Raw genomic sequence first — 12,184 nt, 5'->3', positions numbered from 1 at the left:
TGAATTTGATATTTAAATTCTTGATTTATTGGCGAGTTCTTGGCCAGACAGACCACCAGTTGAGAAAAGCTGGAACTATTGAAGGTAATATTATTTTAAAGTATGCGGCTCTTTATATTTTATTATAATATTTATCTATTATAATATTTATCTATTTCTTAAAAGGATATGAAGACTGGTTTATTAGAAGAAGGGAAAGCTACCTTACTCACGAAAATGTCTTTGGAAGAAGGGAAGCCAGATCCTGTCACATAGAGGATAAAATATTCGTTGCACCACCGAACTTATGACAAGTGATTTATTTATTCCAATTATGTTTGCACCCATTGCTTGTGCGACAGCATTGAAAATATTACATTCTCCATGGAGGTAAAAAATGATTATTTCAGTGTAATCTTTAGCTTTATATATGTATACATAAATCTTTTCCATAACAATAACTGTATTACGTCCATTTGGTATTAAATCTCGCACATTGTTGACGCCAAATTAATTCACCTAGAAACAACGCATGTATTAAGTTAGAAAAAAAAATATATATATATATTTTTCTAACTTAATATTTAAAGATTTATGCATACATATATAAAGCTAAAGTTATTAAAAGATTTATGTATACATATATTACACTGTATCTTCTACTTCTTCTAAAAATAATCATTTTTTACCTCCATGGAGAATGTAATATTTTCAATGCTGTCGCACAAGCAATGGGTGCAAACATAATTGGAATAAATAAATCACTTGTCATAAGTTCGGTGGTGCAACGAATATTTTATCCTCTATGTGACAGGATTTGGCTTCCCTTCTTCCAAAGACATTTTCGTGAGTAAGGTAGCTTTCCCTTCTTCTAATAAACCAGTCTTCATATCCTTTTAAGAAATAGATAAATATTATAATAGATAAATATTATAATAAAATATAAAGAGCCGCATACTTTAAAATAATATTACCTTCAATAGTTCCAGCTTTTCTCAACTGGTGGTCTGTCTGGCCAAGAACTCGCCAATAAATCAAGAATTTGAATATCAAATTCATTCTTCATCACTTTACCATCCATCTGTTTCAAAATGTTGCGTGCTTGTTGCATCAATGGACCAGAAAGTGATACCTATGCAAATAATAAATTGTATATTTATTACAAAATTTTTCTTACGTCTTACGTAATTAAACTAAAATCTTATTTACCTTTCTTTCAATATCATCCTTGTATCTTCTACTTCTTCTAAAAATAAGAAAAAGTTAGCTTTAATTAATAAATAACACATTTTCCGTATCGACTTTGGTCTAATTGAGCTTTATAAATTCGTTGTTACAACAACGATGATCTGAGATGCTTAGATGTAATTAAATAAATTATAATTATAACTGTAACAAATATTTAAAATTTTAATTTTTTATATTTATTGTAGTTATAATTTATTTAACTACATCTAAGCATCTCAGCTCATCGTTGCTGTAATGACGAATATATAAAGTTCAATTAGACCAAAGCCGATCCTATACGAAAAATGTGCAAATATTTTTTTATAAACTCTATTTGAAAAATATTTGCGAGTATACTTATCTTATATTTCCTCCAAGGTGCCCAAATTTTCTTTGTGACACCTTGTATATCAACGTTTGACATTTCGCGCTAACCTCCACAACTGCAGTCGTTCTCATCTCTCGTTATAGTTGCGCGTTCAGAAATGCATCTAAAAAAAAGTGTCGCAACTATAATGAAAGCGACTGTACAGTCGTGTTCATTATAGTTGCGATACTTTTTTTGGATGCATTTCTGAACGCGCAACTATAACAAGAGCTGAGAACATGATTGGTTCTTACTTATGGATCCAACCAATTACGTTCGCCGCTCGATGAGCAAGACTACATTCCAAAAACCATCGAAAAAAATGTGTTGCAACCTTTTAGCTCACGACTATACATACAAGTTTCACAACTTAGTTTAACCGGAGTTTAAACCTTTAAACTTGGTTTACGGTAAATATTGTGTCCCACAACTGTCTTAAACCTCGGTTAACGTTGTTAAACTGCGGTTAAAGTTGAACGGCGAAATTCGGGCGTTTAAGGTAGATAACCGAGGTTTAATACTGCAGCGCCACTGCTTTCAGTAATCTTTCGAAAATTGTACTTCATGGCTGATATCTCCACGGAATTGTAAAAAGGTTATGTTGCAAGATATGGCTCTGGAATATATGTTATCGTCATCTGACGATGAAGATTTTGTGCAAATAATAAATCGACGCCCGAGAATAATTAGAAGACGACCGTCATATTTTGAAGAATTTGATGACATTGATTTTTATGCTCGATTTCGCTTAACCAAGGAATCTGTTACTGCAGTCTTAAGAGAAATCAAAGAAGAAATTTCTCATAAAACAGAACAGTAAAAATAGTTTTGTAATATTATTAAATTAGTACTTATAGATTACATACTATAATTACGATGACCATATATGTGTTTTTCCAAAGAACAATTTTTTTTTATTTTGAGTGGCTGTCTTTTAGATTTATTTATTTTTTTCAAAACTCAATTTTGTCTTTTATTCTAATCTGTTGTTCTTTATTTTATGAGAAATTTTTTTCTAATTAGTGTTCCAATGTTTAATGTACTTAATAAAGTGTAAATTTTTACAGTAACAATTGAATTTAATTGTTTAGTTCAAACTGATTTGGAAACATGTAAGAAGAAAACCTTAAAACTTTTAAATTTGTTCATTATTTTTTACCTTGTTGTATAGAACCTGTAATATCTCATTCCCTACTCTTCGGTAACAACCAATCACACTACTTGTTCTAGAAGAAAGATAAGTCTGTTGAAGTTTCTTCGCATAGATTTACGTAACCTAGAGTTAAAATCTGGTTGTGAAACGCGATAGAAGTTTAACCGTGGCGTTAAACTTGACGGTAGTTCAACTAAGCTCGGGTTAAACCCAAAGTTGTGAAACTGGGCCACAGTCATGTTCATTATAGTTGCAACACTTTTTCTTTGATGGTTTTTAAAATGTAGCCTTGCTCATCGAGCTCTTGTTATAGTTGCGTGTTCAGAAACTGTATGTACAGTGCGTTGCATTGATGCTTGGGGTACCGATTTTAAGGACCACGTTTCTTTCTTAGTTATTTTTGCGTTTATGACCAAATGCTGCTGTCAATGATCACTACAGCATTCAGTCATAAACATAAAAATAATCAAGAAAGAAATGTGGTCCCTAAAATGGGTACCCCAGGCTAGAGTCTCTAGAAGTAGAGAGTCTGGACATCTGCCCCTAAAATGTCGGTGATGAATATGTCAGTGTATGTCCGTGAGTTTTATGTGTATGTTTATAGTTATGTGCACTTGAACGTGTTGTATGCTGTTATTGCATTGGCTAAAGAGGATTAAACAAGGATCCGTATTGGTGCTGTCATTTTAGGTGCACAATCACGTGCATCCAATCACGTGGAACCCCGAAATGTCCAGACTCTCTACTTCTAGGGACTCTACCCCAGGCATCAATGCAACGCACTGTACACCCAAGGACTTTGATTCTGTCCATGGGGAAATTTTTCAAACTGAGACGTCACCACTTTCTACATATTTGCAGTTCATGATTAATGAAACAACTAGAGCTTATTGGTCGTTACGTTAATCATAAACTGTAAATATGTAAAAAGATAGCGACTTCTTAGTTTGGAAAATTTCCCCATGGACAGAATCAAAGTCCTTGGGTGTACAATCGTGTTCATTATAGTTGCGACACTTTTTCTTTGATGGTTTTTGGAATGTAGCCTTGCTCATCGAGCGGCGAACGTAATTGGTTGGATCCACAAGTAAGAACCAATCATGTTTTCAGTTCTCGTTATAGTTGCGCGTTCAGAAACGCATCGAAGAAAAAGTGTCGCAACTATAATGAACACGACTGTACAGTCATGTTCATTATAGTTGCGACACTTTTTCTTAGATGCGTCTCTGAACACGCAACTATAACAAGAGCTGAGAACATGATTGGTTCTTACTTGTGGATCCAACCAATTACGTTTGCCGCTCGATGAGCAAGGCTACATTCCAAAACCATCGAAGAAAAAGTGTCGCAACTATAATGAACACGACTGTACACCCAAGTAGACTTTTACAAGCATAGTACAAACTGAAACGTCAGTACAAAAAAAAATCTCACGTAGATATTTAGATATTTAGATATTTATATGCTAGATTTAAGTAGGGAAAGGTAAGGCATGGGAAGAAAAGAAAGAGTTAATCAAAGAAAGGAGGAGAAGAGAAAGGGAAACTTTCGGAGGACGTAAGGGGGGGGGGGAAGAAACTCGCACGCATGCATGCATAGTACCAAAGAATAATGAGAAGAAGAATGGAAAATTTGCGACCCGTTTACTGCGCGTCATCTAACATTTCAGATGTTAACTATTTGATCGGCTATCATAGATATGAGACGGAAGAGGAGAGAGTTGCTAACACAGAATATGGTTGCTAAACAACCATGAAGCTCATTGCGTTCGTATGCATATTCAAATGTATCTCATTCGATGAATTTTTGTAGATCATCGTTTTGCAATATATTGCAAATATAAAAAAAAATGAGTCGTGGTGCATATTGTATTGCAAAAAACTGTCACTCTAATAAATTCAAAAATTCAAATTTATCATTTCTAAGTTTGCCAAAAGATCCTTCTATGTAAGTTATAAATTAATTAACATTAATTTTTAAAAAAAGTGTAATAGCTATAATATGTATAACTAATACATCTTTATTATATTTTCAAAATTTTAAAGATCTAGGAGATGGGTGCAGTTAGCAAATCGCTTAGATTTATTAGAAGATAAATTATTTATAAGAAAAAACTACAAAATGTGTAGCAACCACTTCTCAGAAAAAGATTTTAAATCAGTTTATCCACGAAGATTGCTGTGGCCAAACTCAATTCCATCATTAAATATGCCAAGTAAGTATGATAATATGACATAATTAAGGAATTACTGGAAATTACAAAAAATATAATTTATTATTGGAACTCTATAGATTTATTATCTTCCCAATGTGATGTAAATCTTGCACATGATAATTATTCAGCCATAAATATAGCAGGTATATAACTTTCAGCATTTATAATCTTCCGTCTCATAATATAAATTTGCAAATTGGTGGAATGTTAAGAAATTCAATCGGTAAAAAATTTTTTATATATAATTATATATAGTTAATTATATAATTATATAGTTATACGTAATTATGTATCAAAACATGTCCATATATATTAAAATAAATATAATTATGTATAATTATATATAATTATGCGTGATTTGTATATAAAATTATATAAAATTATATATAATTTTATATAATTTTATATAAAAATCATATATAATTATACTTAATTATGTACGATTACATATAATTATATCCCACATAGCACGTAATATTGCTGTGATATCACAGTAATATCACTTTTTCAAGTGATATGTAATATTTATGAGATATTGCAATATTACTGTGATATTACTGCAATATTACTATACGTGTTATGTGGGATATAATTATATATAAAAATCATGCATAATTGTATATAATTATATATTATATATATTTTAATATATATAGACATATTTGATATATATTTAAATTATATATAATAATTATATATAACTATTATACATAATTATAAAAAATTGTTTACCGGGTAGTTACAAAAATATTCAAGAAGTTTATTAGTTTTCAAGAGTTATTTTAATTAATCGTTTATATTCAGAAAATAATATGACGGATCTGCACCTTAGCATTAAGGCTCCTGAGTACTCGCCGCGGCCATATTGAAGTCGTGACGTCAGAAGCGAGAAATTGCGTGAAATGACACGTAATTTTGTCCGACATGCCATTTGTAAATAAAGCCAATTTGGATAAAACAAACTAAACAGATGACTTTAAAACACTTCTAAATATCGGTCACGACTATCCTTTTTCCGCCTAACAATCAGTAAATAGTTGTAAAAAGCATGTAAAGTGAAGCAATTGAAACAGGAAAATACATGGGCACATAATTTTGTCCGACATGCCATTTCTAAATAATGCCAATTTGGATAAAACAGACTAATCAGATGGCTTTAAAACACTTCTAAATATCGGTCACGACTATTCTTTTTTTGCCTAGCAGTCAGTAAATAGTCGTAAAAAGCACGTAAAGTGACGTCTATTCAGACAGGAAAACACACGGATAGCTATTAAAAGGAGTGAAAAATACTTTTATGTATAAAATTCAAAGAAACTTTACTCGCGATCCATTTTTACGAATTTGGTAAATACGAGACAAGTCATGTTTTTACAATGAAACACATAATAACAAAATGACATGCACGATAACATTTCATCGTCAATCTGTCACGTTTCACGTGTATTAGTTCTAATTTTGTCCGCGACGAAATGTCGCTACCGTCAACGCGGAGTTCTCGGCTGAGGAGTCAGGAGCCTTAAGCAGTGTGATAATTTAAAAAATAATGAAGGATTAAAATTTGTAACACAAGAAGTGTTTGATGTTATTCAGTCACTTGAGGCTATACATAATAGTTCATTTAACAAGTTTTTAAAAAGTAGAAGTTTGACAAAAGATTTGCTTTTTATTGTACAAAATAAATATAACGTACAAATCAAATTGTGTTCAGATGAATCAAGCAAATTATTTCTCAAATTATTTTTAAAAATTAGGAATTTTTGGGCTGTTCGTTCCTTCAATAAAAATAAATCTAGCAAAATTAAAAATAAAAAAATTCAGAAGCTTAGAAATATCATGCATGAATAATAAAATTTTTCATGAAAGTTTTTGATGAAAGCGCATGTTTTATTTTCATACTGTTTATTATATTAACCATCACTTGCCATTAAATTCTATTAAAGTTTTGATTTTGCGTTATCGTAAATTTATGTTTCGATCATCCGTTATAATGTTATTAATTCTTTATTTTAATGCATAATTGTAAATTTGGTTTTGATCATCTGTTATGATGTTATTAATTCTTATTAATGTTATTAATTCTTTATTTTAATGCATTATTGTAAATTTGTGTTTTGATCATCCGTTATAATGTTATTAATTTTTATTAATGTTATTAATTCTTTATTTTAATGAAAATTATAATTATTTTATATCAATTGTATGCATGTATAAGTTTTTATTGAAATTTTATAAATTACATTTGTATAATAATGTTGTGACAGTAATGTTCATTACAGTTGAATATAATGTATAACTATGTTGTTTTAAAATATATCTTTATTTAAATTCATCTTTATTTTAATTCATTGTGTTACGTTGTATCTTGATGGAAAGCATTCTTTAATTATGCGTTCGCGTGTGTGCATTTGCATGGTAATAGCGGTTTGCGCGCGTTATTAGGGCGCCATCTGACATTTCAGATGTTAAGCTTTAGCCTAAAATGAGGGTCGTTTTTTAACATACGTTTCATATGGAGCCTTCCATTCTTCTTCTCATTATTCTTTGCATAGTACGGAAGGATGTGTAAGATAAGGTCTTTTGTAAACCAAGTCCCTCTTCCTGGCTGTATGTAGCTGAAGAAAATAAACATTCATTCATTATTTATAATAGCTATTCTGTAATAACATTCTGTCATATCCAACCTTCTTGCGATATGTTGATACAAAATTTTTAGGTTATAGTTGTACATTAATAGATATGTCCTTGTTGCTTGAATTTCTTGCATGTAAAATGCTTTCTTTTTCTTAAATGCCTAACATATATTTATTTCGTTTTAAATATATAAATTTTTGAAAATTACAAGTAACAGGAATGTATGCTCGCACAGGTTAGATTCGTACATAGACGATTCATACATACTAGTATGCAGAGTATTAGTTCCACATGAGGCGTACTTTCCGAGCGCGTAAATTACAAAAACCAATCGTAAATTTGTTTAGCATTTCTGTTAGAGAGTACAAGAGAAACCCTAATCAGCAATTGGTTGCATTAGGTACGCATTTCTTGAAAATCCGCAAAATACACTTCATATGAAAGAAGGCTTTTAAAATAGCGTAACGTATTTTAGAAGTTACTAGAATACGCAAATTACGCTACGCAAGTTACGCTCCATGTAACGGCACCTTTAAAGTATAGTTCAATGATGTCTCCGGACATCAGCGAGAGTGATGCAACTGTTGCATCAGCGGGTCAAAATCGCGCGACATTAATGTAATGTGAGATTATCTGCTTTAATGTTAAGGAACAGGTATGAGAGATTTATTATAATAAAGAAAAAGAAAGTTGTGTAAGATAATGCAGCAAATCGACAGATAGTCCGCGTGCACTCGAGTCGCGAAGTAGGACGGTCAGGGAAGGCACCAGAAATAATTCATTACCTTCGCGTGAGGCACAAAACGCGAGCGTATTTATTGAACGTGAGCGAAACAGCTTTACAATAGCTACAATAATTATTCTTGTCGAACGAGGATACCACTTGCTAACCGACCGGAGGCCGGACCGGGGAGAGCCGCTGTACACGTGATACTACACTTTAAGCTGTGTTCAGATTCTCCACCCGGTGAGTGATCTCTGGGTGACTGGGTAAATGGGCGGAGCTAATGAAAAGCTCCCTATATGGTTTATGGAATCTGAACGCACTCTCAAACATTGGGTGTGTTTAGCAAATAACACTGAGAAATAGTAACATAAATATCTCAGATTCAGAATAAATTACATAATAAATTAAGATAAACGATAAAGATAATACATAAATATTTTACTATGAATATTTTTATCAATATAACTAAAGTAGATGAAAATTAAATGTTAGTAGAATAGGACGAATCAATTTGAACAATAAAAATAAATTTTTATTTTAACAAATTAGATGAAGATATATATTGCGCATATCATCTATTATATGTATAGGCTTGTTTTCTATTCCTGCACTAGACTGCACTGGAACGTTCCTTCTTGTTTTTACTAACTTTCAAATATATATCTATTTCACTTTAAGTGCACATTAATTCAGGGAGTTCAGGAACAGAAAACAAACAGTATATTTTATTAGTATCAGAAAATATTTAATAATACTAAAAATCTTTAACATACTAATCTCAAATATAAATATTTATATAACGGTTTTGTGAGACTGTAGATCAAGAAACCTTACATTAATAGAATAAAAGATTAATATTTATTAATCTGTAATTACATAAACAGAATAATAAACAAAACGTTTAAACTTTTCTTGGTTATTAACGTTTTTCTTTATTATATTGATACATTTTAATTTTTATTTACTATAATATTTTAAATTAAATTTATTTTTTTATTTTAAATTTATTTTAAATATACGAGTTTTATCACAAATATATAGAAATTTTTATAGCGATACATTTTGGAACGCATCTTTACGTCACCCACCCGTTTCACCCGGCTCAAGGACCCATGTGGTTTTTCCACTCTCTCGGGATAGACAGAGTGATAAAGTGAACGACCCACCTAATGTCCGGTAGGGGCACTCTAAAGGAATCTGAACGCTCTTTAGGTGCCTGGGTGCATTCGGGTGGGGAATCTGAACGCAGCCTTAAGCGCGTGGCACGCGGTACCCTTTTCACAATTCCAATTAATTACGGAAGGCGTCCCGTAATCGAACAATTCACTTAACTAATACTGAGAATGATTAGGAAAGAGCGGAGGACACCTTACTGTGGTCCGGAGCTCTCTTACTCGTTTTCAATCAAAACTCGAATTCCTCAAATCCCGACTCAAATTTCACGTGCACACTTCTCGCGCTCTCGGTACTCTCTCTCCGATCCTGCTTCCCTTTCCTTGTCATTTGGCGCTCTGCGCCCTCGCTTCCTTTGTGTCCTGCCCTGCTACTATCCACAATCGCTCGCTCGATAACCGCTGTACTTGAGATTCTCTTACAGTTGTTAATTTTTTTGATTATTTGTGATTCGTGTGATTGTGAAATAAACAATAATTTTGTAAGCGAACTGTATTAAAGTCACTTGCGTAACAATCCTGATGTGTCTATTATACAAATAACAATTCAAAAAGTACAATCGCGTAGACTTCACAAGAGTGTATAAACAAAGAATAAACAATTACCGATGAATCAACGAGATTCAAACGAACACAAGAAACTATAACTGTTGATACAAGGAATGAGCTTGGCCAATCAGCATCCGGGAGACCTAAGACATAAAAAGATGGCGAAATTGAAAAACATCCTTGGTAATTAGCAAGTAAAATTACCTGGCAACCGTGAAAAAACAAGTAAGTATAAATTTTATTAATAATCAGATTGTCCGGTTACAATAGGCTACGTTCCGTTTCACGCATAATGCGCATGGCCCATCATTTTATTCTTGTAATTCCCCAAATGTTAAACAAGGACAAAATGATACATCATGTGCATCATGCGTAAAACGGAACATAGGCCGGTATTCATAGTCGAGTCTTATTTCAAGATTGTCATAAGCAACGTCTTAAGATGCTAATACGGCTCTCTGATTGGTTGATGGCATCTTAAGGTAATACTTAAGACGATCTTAAATATAAGAATCGACTATGAATACTGGCCAATAGCCACAATATAACATAAGCACAACAAAATTGACGGACCAATTAAAATGTTATGTACACCCAAGGACTTTGATTCTGTCCATGGGGAAATTTTTCAAACTGAAAAGTCGCTATCTTTTTACATACTTACAGTTCATGATTAATGTAACAACCAATAAGCTCTAGTTGTTTCATTAATCATGAAACGCGAGTATGTAGAAAGTGGTAACTTCTCAGTTTGGAAAATTTCCCCATGGACAGAATCAAAGTCCTTGGGTGTAAATCAATATGGCGACTTTATGCTGGATGCTAATTGGCTCATTGGTTTTAAGGCCGCAGCACAAGCTTTTGCATAGCTGCATAACCGTATGCATAAGGAAATTGATTGGTCCGTTAGCACATGCATAAGAAAATGGACTAATGAATTTCTTTATGCATACGATTATGCAGCTATGCAAAAGCCTGTGTCACGGCCTTTATGTTGTGCTTATAGCGTTTTTGGTAATTGTTAAGAATACCCACTGCATCTCCGATTTTGACGAAATTAGGCTCATTCGACGCGTTTTCACTCAAAATGAAAGAATCTGGCAAGAAAAAGTGTCGCTCTGGCCCGCGAATCGAGATATCAAGTGTTAAAGTTGGCGATTGCACAGGTTAAGATACCTGTCATCTCGGCGTTATGTAGCAAACTGAGCATGCGCTTTGGGCACGTTTGCATGCTCCATGGGCACACACATACAAAAAGTGCGCGAATTTGAAACATAAATACAGAGCAATATAAGTGATTCAGTGATACATGAATAAATTAATTAAGTTATCGTGCGGAAAGTAAATGCTTAAAAGGGGGAGGGGCTTCGCCCCCGCGCGGGGTGGTGGGGGTGGAAGGTGGGGTGGGGGTGGACCTCGCTCCGTGTAAAAAGCCCCCTATATCATGTAAATTAAAATAACAATTAATTTGGCTGCAAAGCAGACATCTGTGGGGTAGGGTACGCTGAGAGTGGAGAAAGTGGGATGGGGATGGACCTCGCTTCACGTGGAAAGTGCTTTGTATCATGTAAATTAAGATAAAAGTTAATTTCACTGTAAAACAGACATCGGTAGTTTCAACTTTCATGCAAAACAATTTTTCATTTAAAACTAAGATTCAGGTTGGGTTATTATAAGAAATATTGTACAGATTCATAAATTTCAAAATTTTTATTTAACACTTTTTAAATAAATTAAGTTACTAAAACGCATGCGCATGCGGTCACCAGCATGCAAACGTGATCACAGCGCATGCTCAGTTTGCTACATAACGCCGAGATGACAGGTATCTTAACCTGTGCAATCACCAACTTTAACGCTTGATATCTCGGTTCGCGGGCCAGAGCGACACTTTTTCTTGCCAGATTCTTTCATTTTGAGTGAAAACGCGTCGAATGAGCCTAATTTCGTCAAAATCGGAGGTGCAGTGGGTATTCTTAACAATTACCGCGTTTTTTATTGGGAAAACTAGTGCGCACTAAAGAGTCTCGCACATAAAATGCATAACATAACATAAGCACAACATAAGACAAATAGACCAATGAAAATGTTATGTAAATCAATATGGCGACTTTATGCTGGATGCTCATTGGCCCATCGGTCTGATGTTGTGCTTGTGTTA

Source organism: Solenopsis invicta, chromosome 3 (genome assembly GCF_016802725.1).
Source record: "Solenopsis invicta isolate M01_SB chromosome 3, UNIL_Sinv_3.0, whole genome shotgun sequence".
Taxonomy (NCBI): Eukaryota; Metazoa; Arthropoda; class Insecta; order Hymenoptera; family Formicidae; genus Solenopsis; species Solenopsis invicta.
This window is presented reverse-complemented; position numbering follows the sequence as displayed.